The sequence below is a fragment of the Coregonus clupeaformis genome, chromosome 15 (assembly GCF_020615455.1).
Source record: "Coregonus clupeaformis isolate EN_2021a chromosome 15, ASM2061545v1, whole genome shotgun sequence".
Lineage (NCBI taxonomy): Eukaryota > Metazoa > Chordata > Actinopteri > Salmoniformes > Salmonidae > Coregonus > Coregonus clupeaformis.
Window position 1 is genome coordinate 43669476 of NC_059206.1, and position 25676 is coordinate 43695151.

At 43.9% G+C, this 25676-nt stretch overlaps 4 non-coding genes and 3 pseudogenes across 4 annotated transcripts; 6 read left to right on the forward strand and 1 right to left on the reverse strand.

The window, feature by feature from the left end:
* Positions 1-652: 652 nt before the first annotated feature.
* LOC121583470 lies at positions 653-21324 on the reverse strand (annotated as a pseudogene).
* Positions 2220-2338, forward strand: LOC121583672 (annotated as a pseudogene).
* LOC121583770 lies at positions 2609-2727 on the forward strand. The gene has a single exon (XR_006003626.1). It is a non-coding gene; the product is annotated as a 5S ribosomal RNA (ribosomal RNA).
* Positions 3143-3261, forward strand: LOC121583753. Its single transcript, XR_006003609.1, has one exon. It is a non-coding gene; the product is annotated as a 5S ribosomal RNA (ribosomal RNA).
* Positions 3667-3785, forward strand: LOC121583779. Its single transcript, XR_006003633.1, has one exon. It is a non-coding gene; the product is annotated as a 5S ribosomal RNA (ribosomal RNA).
* LOC121583645 lies at positions 4201-4320 on the forward strand (annotated as a pseudogene).
* Positions 4875-4993, forward strand: LOC121583762. Its single transcript, XR_006003618.1, has one exon. It is a non-coding gene; the product is annotated as a 5S ribosomal RNA (ribosomal RNA).
* Positions 21325-25676: the final 4352 nt, after the last annotated feature.

A 25676-nucleotide genomic window follows, 5' to 3' on the forward strand; every position in this document is an offset into this window, starting at 1 on the left:
CAACACATCTATATTCACACCTCCTCTATGTCTGCACTATTAAAACCAGATCGCCGCCACATGTAGCATAAGAGATAGGTAAACAGCCTTTATGCGACACCTTCATTATTCACCATCTTTGTCATCTGTATGGGAGAGCATGGGGAGGCAGTGCTGTGCTGCTATGCCTTAAAAGGCCACCAGAGAGCATAAAATGACTACTTACAGTATGTCAATGACCAAATGTTGTATGTAAAGCAATCATGAATGGTTTTCTAATATACTGTTTAGTACAACACATATCATAAAATAGTCTACACATCATAACATAGGCTACACACAAGTGCAAGTTTCAGTGGGGTAACTGAATTGATTCCCTTCAAAAATGTTAGTCCATTTATCCAATGAATCCTCCTGTTTCTCTCTCTCTCTCTCTCTCTCTCTCTCTCTCTCTCTCTCTCTCTCTCTCTCTCTCTCTCTCTCTCTCTCTCGCTCTCTTTTATCCTCCCAAGACTGTTACATGTGTAATATGTTTTTTTATCCAATGATAGTAAAGATCATTAATGTTGCCATTAATTTGAAAACGATAAAAAACTGTCAGTTCAGTGTTTGGCTACAGTTTAGCCCTGCAGCTCTCTGTAAAGGCAGTAAGGCTCTTGCAGTCCAGTGAAGATTAGATTGCTTTACAGGCCAGTGAGCCTGGGTGAATCCACAGAGAGCCGCACACAAAGACTGGCACAGAGAGATCAGAGTGGTGCCTCCTGGGTAGTGATGATGAACAAACCTTGGCCTCTCCTGAAGACGATAACAAATGCCTTCATCCTCCAGCCAAGACCATTAGTGGCCAGATAAATGCAGGGTGTGTGTATGTGTTTCAGAGGGTTAATGTACATGTGGGTGTGTTGGTAGTAAGTGTTCTATAGAGGGACGATGTGTGTTTTCTTCTATGTGTGTCTGTCAGTGTGTTTATGCACTCTACCTAGTCTTCCTTTCAGACCCCTAGACACTTGTATGGCCACAGGGTGCATCTTGATGGCTTATTGGATTCCTTTTAGTGAGGGCCAGTAGCTAAACAAATAAAGGAAGCCATGTCTCTGTGTTATGACCTCCACCACTGTGGTCACAGCCGGCATGAAGTCTATTATACATTTACAGGATAAACATTTTAACTTCAAACATTAAACCAAGCAGAACTAGGTAGGACGGGGAATCATATACTGTACCTTGGGACTCTGGTCTAGTGGTGTTATCTCAGTGAATAGTGCAAGGTGTTGTAATATCAGAATCAATACACAAATATATGTGTATGTGCGTGCATGCATTCCTGCCTATCTGCCTGTGTTTGTGTGTGTGTGTACGTGCATGCATATGCCTGTGTGATTGAGTGCTGGGTTTAGTGAACTTGTCGTTCCATCATCATGATGGCACTGACCTTCTCTCGACCAATGTGTTTTGGCTAATGCAGTTTTCAGAGACTGGAGAAATCAATTGCTCAGTCAGGACAGGAGGTGGGCTTGCACACTGTAGTCAGTTTACTGAGCACAGCCTATCCTCTCTTGATTTGATTTGATTTATTAGGATCCCCATTAGCTGACATCAATGGTGACAGCTAGTCTTACTGGGGTCCGACACATAACGAACAAGACATTACAGACAAAATACAATTGACATACATTTAGAAACATGAACATGTCGTGTGTGTGCATCTATCAGTTACACATACATGTCAGTACATACAGTCGTGGTCAAAAGTTTTGAGAATGACACAAATACTAATTTTCACAAAGTCTGCTGCCTCAGTTTTGATGATGGCAATTTGCATATACTCCAGAATGTCATGAAGAGCGATCAGATGAATTGCAATTAATTGCAAAGTCCCTCTTTGCCATGAAAATGAACTTAATCCCCAAAAAACATTTACACTGCATTTCAGCCCTGCCACAAAAGGACCAGCTGCCATCATTTACATTTTAGTCATTTAGCAGACGCTCTTATCCAGAGCGACTTACAGTTAGTGAATGCATGGAGCAACTGCCTTTTATTTATCACCCTAATAATATCATGTATTTTTATTGGACTAAATGCAGTTTGTATGTGCTGTCCTAACAGTGCGTTTCCCAGAAAATATAGGCAGTACATTCAGCCTTTGTTTTTAGTCGGTTCATTAAGTTGCATGGAAATTCGAATCACTGATACATTTTGTTCATTTCTTTATATAGTGTTCCAAGAGTTATTCCTTCGCATACTTCTATACCAGCCGGAATATGCCTGATCTAGTCCGATCTCGGAAGCTAAGCAGGATCGGGCCTGGTTAGTACTTGGATGGGAGACCGCCTGGGAATACCAGGTGCTGTAAGCTTTTTGTTCCACTAGAGAGTACTCTTGTGTCATGGAGCAACTGCCTTTTATTTATCACCCTAATAATATCATGTGTTTTTATTGGACTAAATGCAGTTTGTATGTGCTGTCCTAACCTGATCAAATTAAATAATAGACAAAGCGTTTCCCTCAAAATATAGGCAGTACATTCAGCCTTTGTTTTTATTCGGTTCATTAAGTTGCACGGAAATTCGAATCACTGATACATTTTGTTCATGTCTTTATATAGTGTACCAAGAGTTGTTCACTTGCTTACGGCCATACCAGCCTGAATACGCCCGATCTCATCCGATCTTGGAAGCTAAGCAGGATCGGGCCTGGTTAGTACTTGGATGGGAGACAGCCTGGGAATACCAGTTGCTGTAAGCTTTTTGTTCCAATAGAGAGTACTCTTGTGTCATGGAGCAACTGCCTTTTATTTATCACCCTAATAATATCATGTATTTTTATTGGACTAAATGCAGTTTGTATGTGCTGCCCTGCCCTGCCCTGATCAAATTAAATAATAGACAGTGCGTTTCCCTCAAAATATATGTGTCATGGCGCAACTGGCTTTTATTTATCACCCTAATAATATCATGTCTTTTTATTGGACTAAATGCAGTTTGTATGTGCTGCCCTGCCCTGCCCTGATCAAATTATATAATACACAGTGCGTTTCCCTCAAAATATAGACAGTACATTCAGCCTTTGTTTTTAGTCGGTTCATTAAGTTGCATGGAAATACGAATCACTGATACATTTTGTTCATTTCTTTATATAGTGTACCAAGAGTTGCTCCTGTGCTTATGGCCATACCAGCCTGAATACGCCTGATCGCGTCAGATCTCGGAAGCTAAGCAGGATCGGGCCTGGATAGTACTTGGATGGGAGACTGCTTGGGAATACCAGGTGCTGTAAGCTTTTTGTTCCACTAGAGAGTGCTCTTGTGTCATGGAGCAACTGCCATTTATTTATCACCCAAATAATATCATGTATTTTTATTGGACTAAATGCAGTTTGTATGTGCTGCCCTGCCCTGATCAAATTAATTAATAGACAGTGCGTTTCCCTCAAAATATATGTGTCATGGAGCAACTGCCTTTTATTTATCTCCCTAATAATATCCTGTATTTTTATTGGACTAAATGCAGTTTGTATGTGCTGCCCTAACCTGATCAAATTAAATAATAGACAGTGCGTTCCCCTGAAAATATAGGCAGTACATTCAGCCTTTGTTTTTAGTCTGTTCATTAAGTTGCACGGAAATACGAATCACTGATACATTTTGTTCATGTCTTTATATAGTGTACCAAGATTTGTTCCCATTCTTACGGCCATACCAGCCTGAATACACCTGATCTCGTCTGATCTCGAAAGCTAAGCAGAATTGGGCCTGGTTAGTACTTGAATGGGAGACTGCCTGGGAATACCAGGTGCTGTAAGCATTTTGTTCCACTAGAGAGTACTCTTGTGTCATGGAGCAACTGCATTTTATTTATCACCCTAATAATATCATGTATTTTTATTGGACTAAATGCAGATTGTATGTGCTGCCCTGCCCTGCCCTGCCCTGATAAAATTAAATAATAGACAGTGCGTTTCCCTCAAAATATATGTGTCATGGAGCAACTGCCTTTTATTTATCACCCTAATAATATCCTGTATTTTTATTGGACTAAATGCAGTTTGTATGTGCTGTCCTAACCTGATCAAATTAAATAATAGACAGTGCGTTTCCCTGAAAATATAGGCAGTACATTCAGCCTTTGTTTTTAGTCAGTTCGTTAAGTTGCACGGAAATTCGAATCGCTGATACATTTTGTTCATGTCTTTATATAGTGTACCAAGAGTTGCTCACTTGCTTAAGGCCATACCAGCCTGAATACACCCGATCTCGTCTGATCTCGGAAGCTAAGCAGGATTGGGCCTGGTTAGTACTTGGATGGGAAGACTGCCTGGGAATACCAGGTGCTGTAAGATTTTGTTCCATTAGAGAGTACTCTTGTGTCATGGAGCAACTGCCTTTTATTTATCACCCTAATAATATCATGTATTTTTATTGGACTAAATGCAGTTTGTATGTGCTGCCCTGCCCTGCCCTGATCAAAATAAATAATAGACAGTGCGTTTCCCTCAAAATATATGTGTCATGGAGCAACTGCCTTTTATTTATCACCCTAATAATATCATGTATTTTTATTGGACTAAATGCAGTTTGTATGTGCTGCCCTGCCCTGCCCTGATCAAATTAAATAATAGACAGTGCGTTTCCCTCAAAATATATGTGTCATGGAGCAACTGGATTTTATTTATCACCCTAATAATATCATGTATTATTATTGGACTAAATGCAGTTTGTATGTGCTGCCCTGCCCTGCCCTGATCAAATTAAATAATAGAGAGTGCGTTCCCCTGAAAATATAGGCAGTACATTCAGCCTTTGTTTTTAGTCGGTACATTAAGTTGCATGGAAATACGAATCACTGATACATTTTGTTCATTTCTTTATATAGTGTTTCAAGAGTTTTTCCTGCGCTTACGGCCATACCAGCCTGAACATGCCTGATCTCGTCTGATCTCGGAAGTTAAGCAGGACCGGGCCTGGTTAGTACTTAGATGGGAGACTGCCTGGGAATACTAGGTGCTGTAAGCTTTTTGTTCCACTAGAGAGTGCTCTTGTGTCATGGAGCAACTGCCATTTATTTATCACCCTAATAATATAATGTATTTTTATTGGACTAAATGCAGTTTGTATGTGCTGCCCTGCCCTGCCCTGATCAAAATAAATAATAGACAGTGCGTTTCCCTCAAAATATATGTGTCATGGAGCAACTGCCTTTTATTTATCACCCTAATAATATCATGTATTTTTATTGGACTAAATGCAGTTTGTATGTGCTGCCCTGCCCTGCCCTGATCAAATTAAATAATAGACAGTGCGTTTCCCTCAAAACATATGTGTCATGGAGCAACTGGATTTTATTTATCACCCTAATAATATCATGTATTTTTATTGGACAACATTATATTATTAGGGTGATAAATAAAAGGCAGTTGCTCCATGACACAAGAGTACTCTCTAGTGGAACAAACAAATTACGTGGTGTCGTACTGGATGTCTGGACAACCCTCCGTGTATCATTAACAGATACTTTAGGCAACTCCAGCAAACACCTTGTAAACTTCATCTCTGCCATCATAACGGTCTACTGTCACTGTCTAATGTTTTTTTCCGGTAACCGGAAATGCCCAAGCATCCTTACGCCAATGCGGAAGTGATGCGTGCATAGAGCCTATAGCTACTTTCCTTACTGAGGAGTTGGCAACACTGGTGTCCTCTAAAAGCCAATTATTGCATGCCCAAAAATCCCTGTTTCTTCTTACTTTCTCGTTGTGTTGCGCAGTTTGAATACGCAGACCTTCGTCATGATCGATGCAGCTTTTTCCCAGAAGCTTGAATCTGATGTTGGCATTTATATGCTCCCTGCTTTTGTTTTGCCATTTAGTTTAACGATCGATGTTCTTCACGTCACTGTACCCCTCTTTCCCCCAAGGCTCAGACAAAAAAAAAGCTAAGCCAGCAATACAGGCGGCTTGATGAAAGGCTCCCTGTTAACCAGCTATACTTTTGATACCAGTTGGTATTGAACGCCCTCACCTTTTCATCCTTCTTAATGAAACTGATCTCAGGCAGAGGTCGACCCTCGGTTTTAACTCGCACCTGTTCCGTGTACCCCAGAGAATGAAACAAAAAGTCAACAACATTTGCTTTGGCAGCGAAAGGTGCACACTCGAGCTGGTAGCTAGCTGCTGGTAGCTAGCTACTGCTACTTGCTACGGAAGTTAGCAAGGCAAATTGAAAAAAAAAAAAACTGGACACAAAAATAAAGTTATAAAACCAAGAAAACAATTTATAACCTACCTCCATCTCCTGTAATTTGAATTAACTAATTTGAATTGAATAATATTTTTAAAAATGCTCACCTATCACTTTTCAATCTCTATCCAATAATGTCACCAACTCACCAAGCTTCTCAACACATTGAACACTTGATTGGTTGGAGGATGTCCTCTGGAAGTGCTCATAATTACCATGTAGGTCTATGGAAGTGTGTGAGGCCTACGAGCCTCCTAGGTTTTGTATTGAAGTCAATGTACCCAGTGGAGGACAGAAACTAGCTGTCCTCCCACTACACCATGGTGCTACCCCAGAGAGTGCTGTTGAAGTTATTATAGCCCTTCATTGCAAAACAGTGTGTTTTAATCAATTACAGTGGGGGAAAAAGTATTTAGTCAGCCACCAATTGTGCAAGTTCTCCCACTTAAAAATATGAGAGAGGCCTGTAATTTTCATCATAGGTACACGTCAACTATGACAGACAAATTGAGGGAAAAAAATCACATTGTAGGATTTTTAATGAATGTATTTGCAAATTATGGTGGAAAATAAGTATTTGGTCACCTACAAACAAGCAAGATTTCTGGCTCTCACAGACCTGTAACTTCTTCTTTAAGAGGCTCCTCTGTCCTCCACTCGTTACCTGTATTAATGGCACCTGTTTGAACTTGTTATCAGTATAAAAGACACCTGTCCACAACCTCAAACAGTCACACTCCAAACTCCACTATGGCCAAGACCAAAGAGCTGTCAAAGGACAGCAGAAACAAAATTGTAGACCTGCACCAGGCTGGGAAGACTGAATCTGCAATAGGTAAGCAGCTTGGTTTGAAGAAATCAACTGTGGGAGCAATTATTAGGAAATGGAAGACATACAAGACCACTGATAATCTCCCTCGATCTGGGGCTCCACGCAAGATCTCACCCCGTGGGGTCAAAATGATCACAAGAACGTTGAGCAAAAATCCCAGAACCACACGGGGGGACCTAGTGAATGACCTGCAGAGAGCTGGGACCAAAGTAACAAAGCCTACCATCAGTAACACACTACGCCGCCAGGGACTCAAATCCTGCAGTGCCAGACGTGTCCCCCTGCTTAAGCCAGTACATGTCCAGGCCCGTCTGAAGTTTGCTAGAGTGCATTTGGATGATCCAGAAGAGGATTGGGAAAATGTCATATGGTCAGATGAAACCAAAATAGAACTTTTTGGTAAAAACTCAACTCGTCGTGTTTGGAGGACAAAGAATGCTGAGTTGCATCCAAAGAACACCATACCTACTGTGAAGCATGGGGGTGGAAACATCATGCTTTGGGGCTGTTTTTCTGCAAAGGGACCAGGACGACTGATCTGTGTAAAGGAAAGAATGAATGGGGCCATGTATCGTGAGATTTTGAGTGAAAACCTCCTTCCATCAGCAAGGGCATTGAAGATGAAATGTGGCTGGGTCTTTCAGCATGACAATGATCCCAAACACATCGCCCGGGCAACGAAGGAGTGGCTTCGTAAGAAGCATTTCAAGGTCCTGGAGTGGCCTAGCCAGTCTCCAGATCTCAACCCCATAGAAAATCTTTGGAGGGAGTTGAAAGTCTGTGTTGCCCAGCGACAGCCCCAAAACATCACTGCTCTAGAGGAGATCTGCATGGAGGAATGGGCCAAAATACCAGCAACAGTGTGTGAAAACCTTGTGAAGACTTACAGAAAACGTTTGACCTGTGTCATTGCCAACAAAGGGTATATAACAAAGTATTGAGAAACTTTTGTTATTGACCAAATACTTATTTTCCACCATAATTAGCAAATAAATTCATTAAAAATCCTACAATGTGATTACTGGATTTTTTTCTTCTCATTTTGTCTGTCATAGTTGACGTGTACCTATGATGAAAATTACAGGCCTCTCTCATCTTTTTAGGTGGGAGAACTTGCACAATTGGCGGCTGACTAAATACTTTTTTTCCCACTGTATACTCGAGGAATTTTGAGTGGTTTTATCGATTAGTTATGAGGAATTAGATTGATACAAACGATTATTGATGAGTTAGGACTGGGGATATCTGTATCATGTTTTGTGTGTACTTACCATCTTTAGATTACTGATGGTAATTGAAGGTTAACTAAATGAATAATTTCTCTTCCAGGAGAAAGAGATTCGCTTATCTAATTGGAATGTTGCCCAGGGATAGGGGGAGCAGTTTAGTGGAGTTAGGCAGTATTTAGGTCGTAAAAGTGAGCTACCAAATTAAGTGGGGCCTGGCTATTTTTGGTTGTTGTTTTTTAATTGGGGTTTTCAAATAAAAAACAACACACCTATTATGATGTTTATAAAGCCTTGTTATTTTGATTTTAGGGGTTTTTCAACAGGTCAAATGTGATAAGTCTTAAAGGAGCACACACAGTGAATTTTATGGAGTTTTTCTGTTTTGACTGAGTTTAGGGTATACATGATTTCTTATGAGAATACATGTTGTGATGTCACGAGAGGCTGTGTCCTGGAGGGACGTTACATCCCCCTGAGGTGGCTGCAAACCCAGACAGCTATGGCTCCATCTGCTGGTATGGTCGGGAACTCCACCCCTCTATGGCCAATCTTCCCACGCAGCTGAAACAAATGAGGAGCTGATGAGCTGAAGGGTTGGGAAGGGAAGAGACACACTGAGGGAGTGTGTGGGGGGTGAAGAGACACAGTCTCCAACCTGGGCTCTCTGGAGGACAAGAGTGCTGCACGTCCACTTCCATGAGGAATATAAGGATTTGGAGATACTTACCTTTGGGAAATACTCACCTTTGGATATATGCACCTGTGGAAATACGTGAGAGACATTTGGAAGGACTTTTTGCTGGGTTGGCCACTAGCTGCAACGTGGACTACAGTAAGGCTGGGGAAAAGTTATCTGAGCGAGTGAGAATTATGATTCTGGATGTGGAAGAGACATCCCTGAACTGTTAACCCTTAAAGAGCCACGAGAACAGAATTTTGTTATATTTTCGTTAATTTCCCAAGACCTATAATAAAATCCTTGTTTTGTTTGAACCTTGTCTCCTTGCACTACTTGAGCAATCCCGCTGAAAGCTGTGTAGCCTCTCGTGACGTCACAGATGGTGGAGAATACGGGCACGCTCAAGCGTTAATAGTGCATGTCAGAGGAGGATACCGAAGGTTTGATCACCCAGTTTTCCAAGTTGGCCGTAGGCTCCCCGCCGACTGAAATGGAGGACATATTGAAAGCCCTTGTTGCTGGCCAGCAAGCCCAGATGCAAGTAAACGTGGCTCTCTTGGAGGAGCAAAAGAAAGCCAACCTTCTGAAGGCAGAGGAATTGCAGTTGCAGAGACAGAGGGTTGTCCAAAATACCCGCCCAATAAAGGCAAGTGACTTTATATCTAAGATGGGAGCTACCGATGACATTGAGGCATACCTGCATGCATTTGAGGCCACGGCCACTAGGGAAGCCTGGCCCAAGCAACAGTGGGTTGGTCTGTTAGCCCCCTTTCTAACCGGGGAATCGCTGAATGCTGTCCGGGACCTGGGCCCTGACCAGGTTACTGACTATGATGCCCTGAAGTCTGAGATCCTCAGCAGATATGGACTCACAAAGTTTGGTATGGCCCAGCGCTTTCACAGCTGGACCTTCCAACCAGACCAACCTCCTCGGGCGCAGATGCATGAACTTGTCCGAATCGCAAGGAAATGGCTGGATCCGCAGAGGAATACAGCAGCAGCGGTGGTGGAGGCCGTTGTGGTGGATCGTTACCTACGCGCCCTGCCTTATGAGGCAAAACGGTTCATCAGTCAACAGGCCTTGACCACGGCTGATCTGACCGTGGAAGCTGTGGAAAAGTACCAGGCCACAGCGGAGATGCTGAATGCTTCCCGAAAAGACCCCAGGAGTGCGGCCCCACCACAAATGGGAAGAACCCGTCCAAAGGACCCCAAGGTCTCGAACCCAGCCACGTCAGGACTTATCCCGGCTCCAGGGGGGAGCCAGAAACCAGGCGGGTCCAAGAAGAGTACACCAGGAGGGGGGAAACTCGACAGTGTTACCGGTGTGGGGAGATGGGACATATCTCCTGGCAGTGTGGGAAACCAGCCGATGAACCTATGCCCACTGCGGAGTCCTCCAGCTCAGCACCCACACACCGTTTGCCTCGCTCTTGGGAGTCGTAGATGGCGGCCCAGATCGACCCCCCACCTGCCCGGTAACTGTGAATCACCATGATGTGGAGGCCTTACTGGATTCTGGTAGCCGGGCCACCCTGGTGCGTAAGGATTTGGTGGGCCCAACGTGTCTGACCCCCGGGGAAAGTCCTCCCAGTTTCCTGTGTCCATGGGGACACCAGAGAATACCCCATTACTGAACTTACAATGACCAGCACACGGGGAACCATACACACGACGGCGGGGGTGGTTGATTCCCTCCCCGTCCCTGTCCTAATTGGACGAGACTGCCCAGCCTTTTACCCACTCTGGAGAGAGTCTCAGGAGAGGATAACCCGAGTACCTCGGAAACGGAGAGGCAAGACTCATCCTGGGAAGGCTCCGGTGCAATCCTCCGAGTTACTCACTCCCGCCCGGGCTCTGATAGGGATGGCAGGTGCCCAGACCGACACAGAGACGGAGCTACAGAATCTGGACAAAGAACTGTCTGGTCTGAAGGGGACCGCTGAGAGGTATCGTTTGTTAAAGCAACAGTTAGACATGAAGACAGAAGAGTTAGATATCCTCCAGGCTAAACTCCAACAGAGCTCCTTCCCTAAGCAACAGGGGGAGCTGGAGAGGCTGCGCAGGACCATCGAGGAGTGTGAGGAGACCCTGCGCAGTAGTAAGGAGGTCCAGAAGAAGGCAGAGGAGAAGTACAAGGTGTTGGAGAACAAGATGAAGAATGCGGAGGCAGAGAGAGAGAAGGAACTGAAAGCTGCTCAACAGAAGCTAAACTCTGCTAAAACCAAGGCTGATGCGTTCAGTAAGAAACTCAAGGAGAGACAACAGGAGGCTGAGTCCCTGGTCCTAGAGTTGGAGGAGTTGAAGAGAGAGCAGTCTGGCAAGCACCACGGCAATGCGGACGCCCTCTCCCGGCGTGATGCCTTCTTCGCTGCCTTTACCCCGACGAGGACGTCGGTCCCGAGGAGGGGGATGTGTGATGTCACGAGAGGCTGTGTCCTGGAGGGACGTTACATCCCCCTGAGGTGGCTGCAAACCCAGACAGCTATGGCTCCATCTGCTGGTATGGTCGGGAACTCCACCCCTCTATGGCCAATCTTCCCACGCAGCTGAAACAAATGAGGAGCTGATGAGCTGAAGGGTTGGGAAGGGAAGAGACACACTGAGGGAGTGTGTGGGGGGTGAAGAGACACAGTCTCCAACCTGGGCTCTCTGGAGGACAAGAGTGCTGCACGTCCACTTCCATGAGGAATATAAGGATTTGGAGATACTTACCTTTGGGAAATACTCACCTTTGGATATATGCACCTGTGGAAATACGTGAGAGACATTTGGAAGGACTTTTTGCTGGGTTGGCCACTAGCTGCAACGTGGACTACAGTAAGGCTGGGGAAAAGTTATCTGAGCGAGTGAGAATTATGATTCTGGATGTGGAAGAGACATCCCTGAACTGTTAACCCTTAAAGAGCCACGAGAACAGAATTTTGTTATATTTTCGTTAATTTCCCAAGACCTATAATAAAATCCTTGTTTTGTTTGAACCTTGTCTCCTTGCACTACTTGAGCAATCCCGCTGAAAGCTGTGTAGCCTCTCGTGACGTCACAATGTCATGAGGACTTAATGAACACTTGGGATGAGTAACATTTATGAAATATTTAGAATGATGGTAATGTTTAGTATACTATGGGATGGAACGGTTCGTTGAATAATTTCAATTGCCTCTGAACTCTGTTTTGACTTTCTGGTATTAATTGATCATCCACACTGGTAAATTCTAAAGGCATGAGAGGAGGACTTTAAGATAGTTTATTTTATCAAGTTGAGGGTAAGTTATAGTACTGTGAAAAGTGTGAAGAAATTTATAATTTGGTAATAATATATATGATTCGAACCATAAAATAACAGAAGAGAGAGAGAGCTTTCCCTGAATGAGGGATACCTGTTGCTAGTAAATTGTACTAATCTTGGATTACTTTTACGGGATAGAAGTAAGTTGAGGTATTATCAAATGTTGTCAGCAGGGTTAAAACACTTCTCTGGTCCCAGTCAGCTTTCAAAAGAGGAAGTTTCGATAGATAGAGATCTACTTATAGAGAGCTACAGTAGGGCCCCAATTAAGGAAGTTCACAGATGGGTGAAGCAAGGCGCAGTAAATAAGGAAGGAATATGGGTCAAAGACAGCTTACCAATTCTCCCGAAATTACTGTTTAGATATGCTGCAATATTGACTCACGGGCAGAGCCATGTGTCAACAGAGGGATGGATGGTAGAGCAGATTAGACAACACTTTGTTGCATATGGGATTACTAATTATAAAAAATAAAAAAACGTTTGTTCAAGATGTGTTATCTGTGCTCAAAAGAATCACCAGGCCAGACAAAGGGCACCTCAGGGTGAGTATCCTCCGGCTAAGTACCCCTTCCAGCAATTGGAAATTGATTTTATAGAGTTATCACGGAGTGAAGGGAAGAAATTTAGAGTAACCCCAGATAAAGATGGGTTATCCCCCTTTGAGAAAGTGTTTGGAAGACCTTACAGAATGCCACAGTTGGCAGGACCAGAACAGGCAGACACAGAACTAGAGAATACACTAGCAGAAAATTGTTCATTAACCGTATGTCTAAGAATTTGTGTTCTACAGGAGAATTAAAGGAGAAGGTGATTCATAGTATATAACCTGAAGACTGGGTGTGGATCCAATCGTTGAGGAAAAAGGATTGAAAGTAATCACGCTGGGAGGGACCATACCAAGTCCTATTGGTAACTGCCTTCGCTATAAGAATAGCTGAGAGAGCCACTTGGGTCCATGTTACCCACTGCAAAAAGGTAGGCCCACATACCAACACCGTCGAACACACAGAGTTAAAGAGAAGAACTGCACCACTAGGGTTCGGGGGTAAACTCTGTTAACGAAGAAACCCTACCCCGACCTTTCATCACTGTGGGGTGTTTATAGAGGTGTGGGTATGGGAAAGTACCAGGCAGGTGGGTCAGGGACAGGATTGGGATGGCGGTTTTGGGGATTTTGGGGGACTCTGAGCTGCATCATCATGTTAACCATATTATGGATTAATCCAGGTCAACCTACACAGGGAAATGATGCACTGATTCGATCTCGTAGAAATACTGAAACCAAGAAAGACTATTGGGGGAATGATTATTTTAATAGTTAAAGTCAGTTTAGGACAAGATGGGGGATTCAAGATACCATTCGACTTCTCCCATGAAGAGAGAGGAGGTTTTGGGGGCTTTGGTAAGAAGGGGGCGTGTACAAAAAAGTTAGGTCCTAGAAGGTATGGTAAATACATTTGCTCTGGGGAACGCTCATGTCCTTGGGCAAGGGTGTTTAAACATACCTGGGGAACATACTATGAGAATGGAATGGACGCAGTACACCGATGGGCAATTAAACAAACCCATGATAAATGTAAAATGGAACTGGTGATAACGGTAAAGTAAATTATGCAAGATGACATAGCAAGGAACTATTGGGCCTGTGTTGATGATTTCGGGGCAGATATATGTTTGAGGTTCATTTTTCAGGAGAGAAATGAATCTTCCACCCCCGAGACAGAACAGCAGGTAGATCTAATGTTATCACCAGAGGTATCAACAAATAGTCTAATACCCCTTGGAAGGCCCTCAGAAGGAATCCTAAATAGCACTAAACCACCAAGGGTAGAATATTTCCTCTTGCAGGAAATGAACCAAGGAGAAGTAGAAGGAATTTCAAATGAGAACTTCTGGGTAAGGTGGATGAACTACACAGCTAGGGCGTTGGGTCAAACTAATTGTTATGCCTGTTCAACAGGTAGGCCAACCCTTGTAACTGCACCTATGCCTCAGACCATGTTCACTTGTGTGATAGATTTTTTGGATCAAACCAAACCTCACCTAATTGTTCTGATATTAAAATAACCACTCTTAAAAAGGATAATACTAAGGCACCCCAATTCACCATGAACCCCAGAGATTATCAATGTTATAGACACCAAAGTAATGCGAATCATAGATCAAATTGGAGAAGGGTTTACAACAACGTTTTTCTGGTGGGTTACAATTGATAAAAATGTTGACTGGATTAATTACATCTACAAAGGTTTGTTAATTAGACAAGGGATGCAGTGAAGAGAATCTCAGGCCAACTATCCGCCACCTCACTCATGACCTGCAGAATAGTTTGGTTCTCGAAATGCTTTTAGCTGAGCGGGGCGGAGTTTGTGTTCTGTTTGGATCTATGTGCTGTACTTTCATCCCCAACAATACAGCACCGGACGGGTCCGTGACCAAAGCTTTTCAGGGACTCACCACGCTGGCGAACGAACTGGCCGAGAACTCTGGTATTGATAGCTCCCTAAATGGTTGGTTTGATAACATGTTTGGTAAATGGAAAACTATTGTTGTAACTATTCTGGGTGCAGCTATAGCTTCTATGGGTATACTTGTTCTTTGTGGATGTTGTCTTATTCCCTGTGTCCGAGGGTTGGTGAGCAAGGCATTGGAGAATGCAGTATCACAGCAGATGGTGAGATACGGCCCAATCCCGGACTCCGACCTAAGGAATGAAGAATATGACCCACCAGGCTTGGTGGAGGACGACGACGATTCAGATAGTTTGAGACTGGATGTTTTCCTAGAACTATAAATCTCTAGTTTAAAAGTAATTGTAATGATTTTCTGTGTATTGAAGTGTGGATAATTTAGTCAAAGGGTGGATTGATATAGAAATGAATTCTATATACAGGTTAAAAGTAATGACTAAATGTTCCACCCTTAAATATAGTTGTGAAATGTTCTTGTTTTAAGTATGATTAGTACTTTCTTAGTAGTGACTAATTATTACACTCTGAAACTGTGTGAGATATGTTAGAATCTACTACCTGGTAATGTGTGAGTGTAGGACCAGTAAAGATTATGACATTGTGCTACTATTTAGCAATGTGAGTAAGAGATAGGCCAGACAACAAAGGACAAGGAGAACTGTCTACAGGCAACTGAGAAACCAAGATAACTGAGGAATTTAGGGAGGAGAGAGACTATGATAAGAAAATGCATGTGTGTGTGTATGCATGTGTCTGTGTATGTATGTGTGTATGTGTGTGTGTGTGTGTGAACTGATGGTCAGGAGAGCAATTATAAAGTGGAAAACTATAGCCTGCCTACAGAGAGGAGGGATTTTTGTATGACGTATGAGTATAAAAGATGGACTCTGAAATTGTGATGACTATGCAGACCGGGACTCTGTCCGTTTCTTGATTTTGGGAGACGCACAGAGACACTGAAATAGTTTGTTAAATAATTCACATAACACCCCCTCTTGCTCTGTTTGTGGTCTATGTGTGTAGTCTTCCTGTAGTCTCAGAGAACAGTCTTCAAGTAGTCTGAGTGTGTAATCTTCAAGTGGTCGGTCTTCATTTTGGTCCCCCTCTTCTTCTACAGCTTCCTGTGGTCTGTGAGTGCAGTCTTCCAGTGGTCTGTCTTCACCTTGGTCCTCCTGGTCTCCAACTAGCACCTTACTGTACAGCTTCTGCTGCTCCTCTTTGGTGATTTTCACCTTCCCTCGCGTCAGCCCTCCATCCCTTAGATCAGACAGATAAATAAATAAACACTGTCTTGTACAACCCTAGGCACATGAACACTTGCACAAATGTACACTACATGATAAACACACAGCTAGGCATCGTGCTAGACAGAATCTCTCTCTGTGTGTGTGACGTGTCTTCACTTTAACTCACCAGAGCAGGTCCACCAGGCTCCTTTGACTCTGTTGGCAAACTGCACCACGTCCTCTCCCTCCTACATAGACATAGCCACAGAGAGGGTTCAGTCAGAGAGTGAACATGTAGTCCTCCATACCAGGATGGAGTTTTGGACTTATAACTGTCATGATGATTTAGGTCTAGCCTTGTTCATAACTGCATTAGAAAAAGCAATAACTACAACGTTCGTTACTGGGCTAAACCCAAAGTAAGGTCATGTGAGCGAAGGCCTCACCTCTCTGCTCATAAGTGGCAAGTATCAGACTCTGCAGACGACGGCCCAGCTGCTCATCACCCTCAGACCATCCCAAACGTACTGTTGTTCCAGAACGCATCGCCAAACCTAGGGTCATACTGTCACAGAGACAAAGGAAAGAGGTAAAAGGGAGAGAGAGGGCGAGGGAGCGGGATTAGGTAGTTGAGAGAGAATGATAAATAAAGCAGTGGTAGAGATATAGAGAAAGGGAGAGACTACCTTAATGGCCACAGGGTACAGTGCAGTCGATCTCAAAGCTGCCCTTTTTGAACATCATCACTGAGGTATTGTTGATGCAGGTGCCTGAGTGGGAAACACATTGTCACGCCATGGCATTACACACTCACACAGATCCAACACAGCGTGAATCTTTATAGTCATTATTACAGCCTTCATTAGGTGTCTTAACTCATCTCTATTTGAGCAGCAATCAATCTCAATCCATCAGAAAAGTTTCCATACTAACCCTCTGGGAAGATGACGATGGGGTGTTTAGTTGTCTACAACATGGTTGTTAAGCCTGGAAAATATAATAAAGAAATGTATGTTGATAACATGCTAATAATATAACTGTTTTCACCACGTTATAAGATTGTGACAGAATTTATTTTCTGCTTTTTAATGCCCCTAGGCAACAGTCTGAGGATGAGAAATGGCTCTGTGTAGCTCAGTTGGTAGAACATGGCGTTTGCAATGCCAGGGTTGTGGGTTCGATTCCCACGGGGGGCCAGTATGAAAAAATGTATGCACTCACTAACTATAAGTCGCTCTGGATAAGAGTGTCTGCTAAATGACAAAAAAAAAAAATTGAAGGAAAATATACAGTCGTTTCTCAACACGCCTCTGCAGTATTACCTTTTGACCACAAGGTGTCAGTCTTTGACTTTGGATCTCACAAACCAGATGTGGGGGCTGGATTTCACCATGGTTCTCTGGACAACCCCAATCAGATCACCATGGATCTGGCCAACCTGAGAGAGGACATGAAGACTGAGTGGCAACATTGATCAACTAATCATCTTGGCAAACAATGGGTTATACATCTGCCAACCAAATGCCCCACATGTTCCGAACTTGCACACATACACCACAGAGACAGACTCACATACACACACAATGCTCACAGTTACACACTGGAATTTACATACCATAGAAAAGCAGCCATCATTGGCCAGGATGATGATGGCAATGGGAGTTGTGTGATTGGCCACACAGATCTCTCCTTTCTTTGGTTTGTTCTCACTGTGGGCAGAGCAAAGAAACGACAATGAGACACATTAACAAAACTGCCTTTCTCATAAAACTACCAACAACCAGTGTGTGCCACTAATTCACATAAAACTGGATTTGAGCTCAGTACAGGCTACGGTGGTGGGTCACTAAACAGGCAGAAAGCTGTCATTTAATACAATAGGATGTGTGTTTCTGTTGTCTGAGCTGATGTTGTGGATAGCTACTAGCCAGTGAGTAATTGGTTGTTCTACAGTACCAATTGTGGTAGGTGATGATGGCAGTGAGGGATCGGACAGAGATGCGACAACACATTAGATTAACCTTCTCACTGAGGTACGTCCTTAACCTGAGGAGATCAACACAATGACAATAAGCCTTTCACCCACACATAATCTTCTTGTGTACGAGGTACTGTAAATGTGTGTATTCTGAGGTTATGTTGGTGGAAACGTACCAGCCGCTTGGTAAGAAGTCCACTATGGTAGTCAAGACCACAAGCAGACAGATACCAGTAGCTGCCAGAGTAACCCTATAGAACAAAAAACAGAATTTCAGTCAATCCACCAAACATCAATTTGGTTGACAACACGTTGCGATGTGCAAAAAGATGATTTCATGCTAAATAACCACAATTGTAATGAATGTAATTTGTAGACTTCTAGGAAGCCGTAGCGGATGAGGAGACCCATTAACCAGAGCACGCTGAGCCGCAGGCTGATGTGGTGGAAGTTGTAGTTGCTGCGGGTCAGCAGGTTCCAGGACTCCAGCTCCTGAGCAGAGAAGCGCATGGTCACCTCGTCATCCACAATGATCTCCACCCCCCGCCGGCAGAAAGACATTTTGTCCGGCATCTCAAACGCAGAGTGGTGCCGCTGGCTTGGAGCTCCTGCTCCAGTGAGGACAGCTCTTTAGATATGATACCTGAGACAGCGAGAGGGAGGGAGAGGGATAGAGAGAGTTAATGCAACAACAGAGACATTGCCATTCCCATAAGTGAGAAATGCACATCAAAAGGTCGTATCATTGCTATAGGGTTTATAAAGATGTTGATTATTCTCCTTTGCGCCTCTTTCCATCCGCACAGTAGCCCACTAAAAAGAGGGGGGTATCATATATTAGTCATATATTAACTTTTTTAAAACCATTAATTGTATCCCAAGGTATTTTAAGCCATATTCTAAAGCTTATGACATTTAAATTCATGACCTTTATATTCATAATTCTTATCATTTGATGTGAAGCAATCATTCCTCTGTGGCATGATATCATCATTTATAAGCCTGAAGTTGCATCACGTAGTCTCGGGGGCCAGACTCGGCATCTCCCACATGATTATGTTAGCCTGACCTAGCAAGACTACATCACATGGTACAACTGACAAGCAGTCAGAGCTAAGTAAGCGGGTCCACAGAGAATAGGAACACAACAGCTACACTATATATATAAAGGTATGTGGACACCCCTTCAAATGAGTGGATTTGGCTATTTCAGCCACACCCGTTGCTGACAGGTGTATAAAATCAAGCACACAGGCATGCAATCTCCATAGACAAACATTAGAATGGCCTTACGGAATAGCTCAGCGACTTTCAAAGTGCCACCTTTCCAACAAGTCAGTTCGTCAAATTTCTGCCCTGCTAGAGCTGCCCATCAACTGTAACTGCTGTTATTGTGAAGTGGAAACGTCTAGGAGCAACAACGGCTCAGCCGCGAAGTGGTAGGCCACACAAGCTCACAGAACGGAACTGCCGAGTGCTGAAGCACGTAAAAATAGTCTGTTCTCGATTGCAACACTCACTACCGAGTTCAAACTGCCTCTGGAAGCAACTTCAGCACAAGAACTGTTCGTCGGGAGCTTCATGAAATGGGTGTCCATGGCCGATCAGCCGCACACAAGCCTAAGATCACCATGCGCAATGCCAAGCGTTAGATGGAGTGGTGTAAAGCTTGCCGCCATTGGACTGTGGAGCAGTGGAAACACGTTCTCTGGATTGATGAATCACGCTTCACCATCTGGCAGTCCAACAGACGAATCTGGGTTTGGCGGATGCCTGGAGAACGCTACCTGCCCAAATGCAGTGCCAACTGTAAAGTTTGGTGGAGGAGGATTAATGATCTGGGGCAGTTTTTCATGGTCCGGGCTAGGCCCCTTAGTTCCAGTGAAGGGAAATCTTAACGCTACAGCATACAATGACAGACGATTCTATGCTTCCAACTTTGTGGCAACAGTTTGGGGAAGGCCCTTTCCTGTTTCAGCATGACAATGCCCCCATGCACAAAGCAAGGTCCATGCAGAAATGGTTTGTCGACATCGGTGTGGAAGAACTTGACTGGCCTGCACAGAGCCCTGACCTCAACCCCATTGAACACCTTTGGGATGAATTGGAACGTCGACCGCGAGCCAGGCCTAATCGCCCAACATCAGTGCCCGATCTGACTAATGTTCGTGGCTGAATGGAATCAAGTCCCCGCAGCAATGTTCCAACGTCTAGTAGAAAGCCTTCCCAGAAAAGTGGAGGCTGTTATAGCAGCAAAAGGGGGGGCAACTCCATATTAATGCCTATGATTTTGGAATGAGATGTTCGACGAGCAGGTTTCAACATACTTTTGGTCATGTAGTGTAGATGCAGAACACAGATTGCTAGCTATAACGTTATGGCAAATGTGTCATTTAGCAAACAGTGATGACGTCCAAACGATTCTACTCACAAAATATGTCAATGACCGCTACAGACTGTGTTTACTCATATCTTTTTGACTTGGGCGAGCTCCAACAAGGAACAATTCTATGATAAACATATTAATCATAATCTGACTCCAGTCCCTCTCTGTCTCTTATCATCGTCGACTGTTTATTACTGTCTGCGAGACTTCTTCTTCTTCTTCTGATTTTATATGGCGGTTGGCAACCAACTTTAAGGTGCATTAACTGGACTGGAATGTGGAACAGAGCCAGTGACGGTCTAAATATTACCCAATATTCTTGTGTCTCTAAGGAAACAAAATACATAATTAAATACTACATCCCCTGAAGTTCACGTAATCCTAGTTCTTCAACCCCATTACTCTTCAAATCTAATAACAATCGCTCCCTTTCCCTCACATATTTCTGCCGCTGAAATAAAACATGTTCCACTGTCTCCATCTCGTCCTGACAATGATCACACCTCCCAGTCGGATGTTTAGCCACCACTTTCAATGTACTATTTAGCCTTGTGTGTCCCAGTCTCAGCCTTGTGACTACACTTTCCTCCCTTCTCTCTCGGCCTGAGGACCTCCCTGCCCCCACCTTTTCCTGGATCTTATACAGGTGTCTTCCCTTTCTCTCCCTGTTCCACAACCCTTGCCATTTGTTTTTAACCACCGTTCATCTGCTTTACTGATTGAGAATTCCATCTCAACATTAGGATGTTTAAGAGCCTGTTTGGTGATAGCATCCACCTCCTCATTCCCCTCTACTCCCACATGAGCTGGTACCAAGAGGAACATCACAAATACCCCCATCTGTTTCACCCTATACAAGCACTGCAAAACCTCATACAATACATCCTGTCTGCTCTGAGACACAAATTAATTTAAGCTCATCAGTGCTGCACAGGAGTCAGAGCAGATGACTACCCTGTCTGGCCTTACCTCCTCCACCCACTCTGCAGCCAATAGTATGGCCAACAACTCCATTGTGTAAACAGATAAATGATCTGTTGCTCTTTTCGTCACTGCCACCTTAAACTCAGGAACACTAAAAGCTGCCCCCGTTCTCTCTGTTTTAGGGTCCTTAGATCCATCTGTGAATATATTCAAGAAAGCATAATATTGTGTTCTTAAATGTTCACTTACAACTGAATCCACTCCTTCCTCAACATTTCTTACCCTCTCAAGCAATCCCAGTTCTATCACTGGTTGAGGGAGAAACCAAGGTGGGATAGCAGGAAGATCCACAGAGGGGCTAAACTCCCTCCCAAACAACCCCATCTATATTGCCATGCCATTGCCTATCCACCCAAAACTTGTATTCAGATTTTGTTCATGTTTCCAGCACTCTAGGAGCACCTTTTTGTAGGATGTGAACCTTATCTCCTTCTAGATTTACCCAATATGTCATGGCTAGCTGTTGTCTTCTTAACTTTAAAGGCATCTCTCCCAACTCTACCTGCATCGCTGCCACTGGGGAGGTCCTGAGTGCTCCACAACATATTCTTAGGGCTTGGGCCTGGATTACATCTAGCTTTTTAAAAGATGTCTGAGCTGCTGATCCATATGCTATACTTCCATTATCCAATTAGCAGCGCTATATATATCATTTTAAATGCCATTCTATCTGCTCCCCACTCCATTCCTGACAAGCAATCAATCAATCACATTCAATATTTTCTTTCCTTTGACAACTACTCTGTTAATATGCTCTGCCCATGTCATTCGATAGTCAAACCAGACCCCCAGGAACATAAACCCTCCCACCCTCTTCAGATTCCTTCCATACAACATCAAGTATATTTCCTCCCTAATCTTCCTTCTAGAAAATTACACAGTCTGTGTTTTCTCAACTGAAAAGTTCAAGCCCCAGCTGAGGGACCACTGCTCAACTTCACTGATCGCTTCCTGAACTCTCCTGGCTGTATGGGGAATATTTCTCCCTCTCTTCCACAGCGCTCCATCATCCGCAAACAATTACCTCCCAATATCAGTTCTCACCTGGGAGAATACATCATCAATCATAATGGAGAACAACAAAGGACTAATGACACTTCCCTGGGGGGTACCATTATCTACCTCATAGCTTTCTGACATATAGCTCCCCACCCTCACTTGTATTGATCGCCCAAAAAGAAAATCCTTTATCCAGTTAAAAACCTTTCCTCCAACCCCCATGTTATCCAACTTGATAAGTAGGCCTTCCTATTTATTTTATTTTATTTCACCTTTATTTAACCAGGTAAGCCAGTTGAGAACAAGTTCTCATTTACAACTGCGACCTGGCCAAGATAAAGCAAAGCAGTGCGACAAAAACAACAACACAGAGTTACATATGGGGTAAAAAAACATAAAGTCAAAAAATACAACATAAAATATATATACAGTGTGTGCAAATGTAGCAAGTTATGGAAGTAAGGCAATAAATAGGCTATAGTGCAAAATAATTACAATTAGTATTAACACTGGAATGCTAGATGTGCAAGAGATTATGTGCAAATAGAGATACTGGGGTGCAAAAGAGCAAAATAAATAACAATATAGGGATGAAGTAGTTGGGTGGGCTAATTTCAGATGGGCTGTGTACAGGTGCAGTGATCGGTAAGGTGCTCTGACAACTGATGCTTAAAGTTAGTGAGGGAGAGTCTCCAGCTTCAGAGATTTTTGCAATTCGTTCCAGTCATTGGCAGCAGAGAACTGGAAGGAATGGCGGCCAAAGGAGGTGTTGGCTTTGGGGATGACCAGTGAGATATACTTGCTGGAGCGCAGACTACGGGTGGGTGCTGCTATGGTGACCAATGAGCTAAGATAAGGCGGGGATTTGCCTAGCAGTGATTTATAGATGGCCTGGAGCCAGTGGGTTTGACGACGAACATGTAGTGAGGACCACCCAACAAGAGCGTACAGGTCACAGTGGTGGGTAGTGTATGGGGCTTTGGAGACAAAACGGATGGCACTGTGATAGACTACATCCAATTTGCTGAGTAGAGTGTTGGAGGCTATTTTGTAAATGACATCGCCGAAGTCAAGGATCGGTAGGATAGTCAGTTTTACGAGGGCATGTTTGGCAGCATGAGTGAAGGAGGCTTTGTTGCGAAATAGGAAGCCGATTCTAGATTTAACTTTGGATTGGAGATTCTTAATGTGAGTCTGGAAGGAGAGTTTACAGTCTAACCAGACACCTATGTATTTGTAGTTGTCCACATACTCTAGGTCAGATCCGTCGAGAGTAGTGATTCTAGTCAGGTGGGCGGGGGCCAGCAGCGTTCGATTGAAGAGCATGCATTTAGTTTTACTAGTGTTTAAGAGCAGTTGGAGGCTACTGAAGGAGTGTTGTATGGCATTGAAGCTCGTTTGGAGGTTTGTTAACACAGTGTCCAATGAAGGGCCAGATGTATACAAAATGGTGTCGTCTGCGTAGAGGTGGATCTGAGAGTCACCAGCAGCAAGAGCGACATCATTGATATACACAGAAAAAAGAGTCGGCCCAAGAATTGAACCCTGTGGCACCCCCATAGAGACTGCCATAGGTCCAGACAACAGGCCCTCTGATTTGACACATTGAACTCTATCTGAGAAGTAGTTGGTGAACCAGGCGAGGCAGTCATTTGAGAAACCAAGGCTATTTAGTCTGCCAATAAGAATGCGGTGGTTGACAGAGTCGAAAGCCTTGGCCAGGTCGATGAAGACAGCTGCACAGTACTGTCTATTATCGATCGCGGTTATAATATTGTTTAGGACCTTGAGCGTGGCTGAAGTGCACCCATGACCAGCTCGGAAACCGGATTGCATAGCGGAGAAGGTACGGTGTGATTCGAAATGGTCGGTGATCTGTTTGTTAACTTGGCTTTCAAAAACTTTCGAAAGGCAGGGCAGGATGGATATAGGTCTGTAACAGTTTGGATCTAGAGTGTCACCCCCTTTGAAGAGGGGGATGACCGCGGCAGCTTTCCAATCTCTGGGGATCTCAGACGTTACGAAAGAGAGGTTGAACAGGCTAGTAATAGGGGTTGCGAAAATTTCTGCGGCTAGTTTTTTATCATAAGCCTTCTCTACATCAAAGAAAACGGCTACCACCACCTCCTTATTTGCCTGTGCCTTCCGTATGACTGACTCAAGGCACAGTACAGGATCCATCGTTCCCCTGCCTTTCCTGAACCCACTTTGATCTGGTGACATTAGTCCTCTACTCTCCAAAAAGTAAGTCAGCCTTTCTGTTATCACAATTTCCATAAGTTTACATACATGAGATGTCAATGCTATAGGCCTATAGCTTGAAGGACTAGTAGGGTCTTTCCCTGGTTTCCGTATCGGCACCACTACAGCCTGTTTCCAACTTCCAGGCAGTTACCCTTCCTGCCACACCTTATTGTAAAGGCCCAATACTTTCCCCATTGCAGTGTCACTGAGATGAGCCATCATGATGTAACACATCTCATCCTTCCCAGGAGATGTTACCCCACCTTTAACTAATGCTCTCTTCATCTCAGCCAAGGTAAAAGGGGCATTCAATGCATCCCCCACCATCTCTCTCTAATCCAGGACCCCGGATGTTCTCCTCTGACCCTCTCTCTCCCACGTTGCCCCTCTTCTGTCCGATTATTTGAGCTGTGAACCTTGACAAATGCCTGGGCTAACATCTCTGCCTTCTCCATATCTCTCACTGCAACAATCTCCCCACTTTTCAGCACAAAGAGATCCCAATCTTGTCCGACCCCACTCATCCTCTTAATCATCCCTCATACCTCTCTCACAGGAGTGGTCCTGCCTATGTTTCCACAGAACCGGCGCCAATACTCCATCTTAGCTGTCCTAATGATCCTCCTTACTACTGCTTGTGCTTGTTTATACTGAATCAGGTGCTGGTAATTATGGGACCTTTTCAACATTCTGAAAGCCCTGTTCCTACTCTTCACCGTTTCTCTACACTCCAGTCCAGCAGGGAACTGCATTACTCTTTCTCCCCCCCTGTCCCCATAGGAATCACCTGCCTTCCAGCCCCTACTATTGCTCCTCTTACTCCATCATTCACTGTTTCTATATCTGAATTGAGATCAACCTGAGACAGCTCCTGAAACTGACCCCACTCCGCTTTCCCAATTATCCATCTCCTCAATCATTTCCTACTGATTCTTCCACCCTCAATCCTACAGTACACATGATAGGATAGTGATCACTACCCCTGTTCCTCCAACACTTGTCCATTTACATCAGTCCGTAACCCTCCCCAGAGCGTACTATGAGTATTAAAATCATTACCGTCTCCTATCTTGACCTTCTACATTCCCAAGGGCCATCAACTCTCTTAAACGGGTTGTAAAAGTTCACTATTACCATAT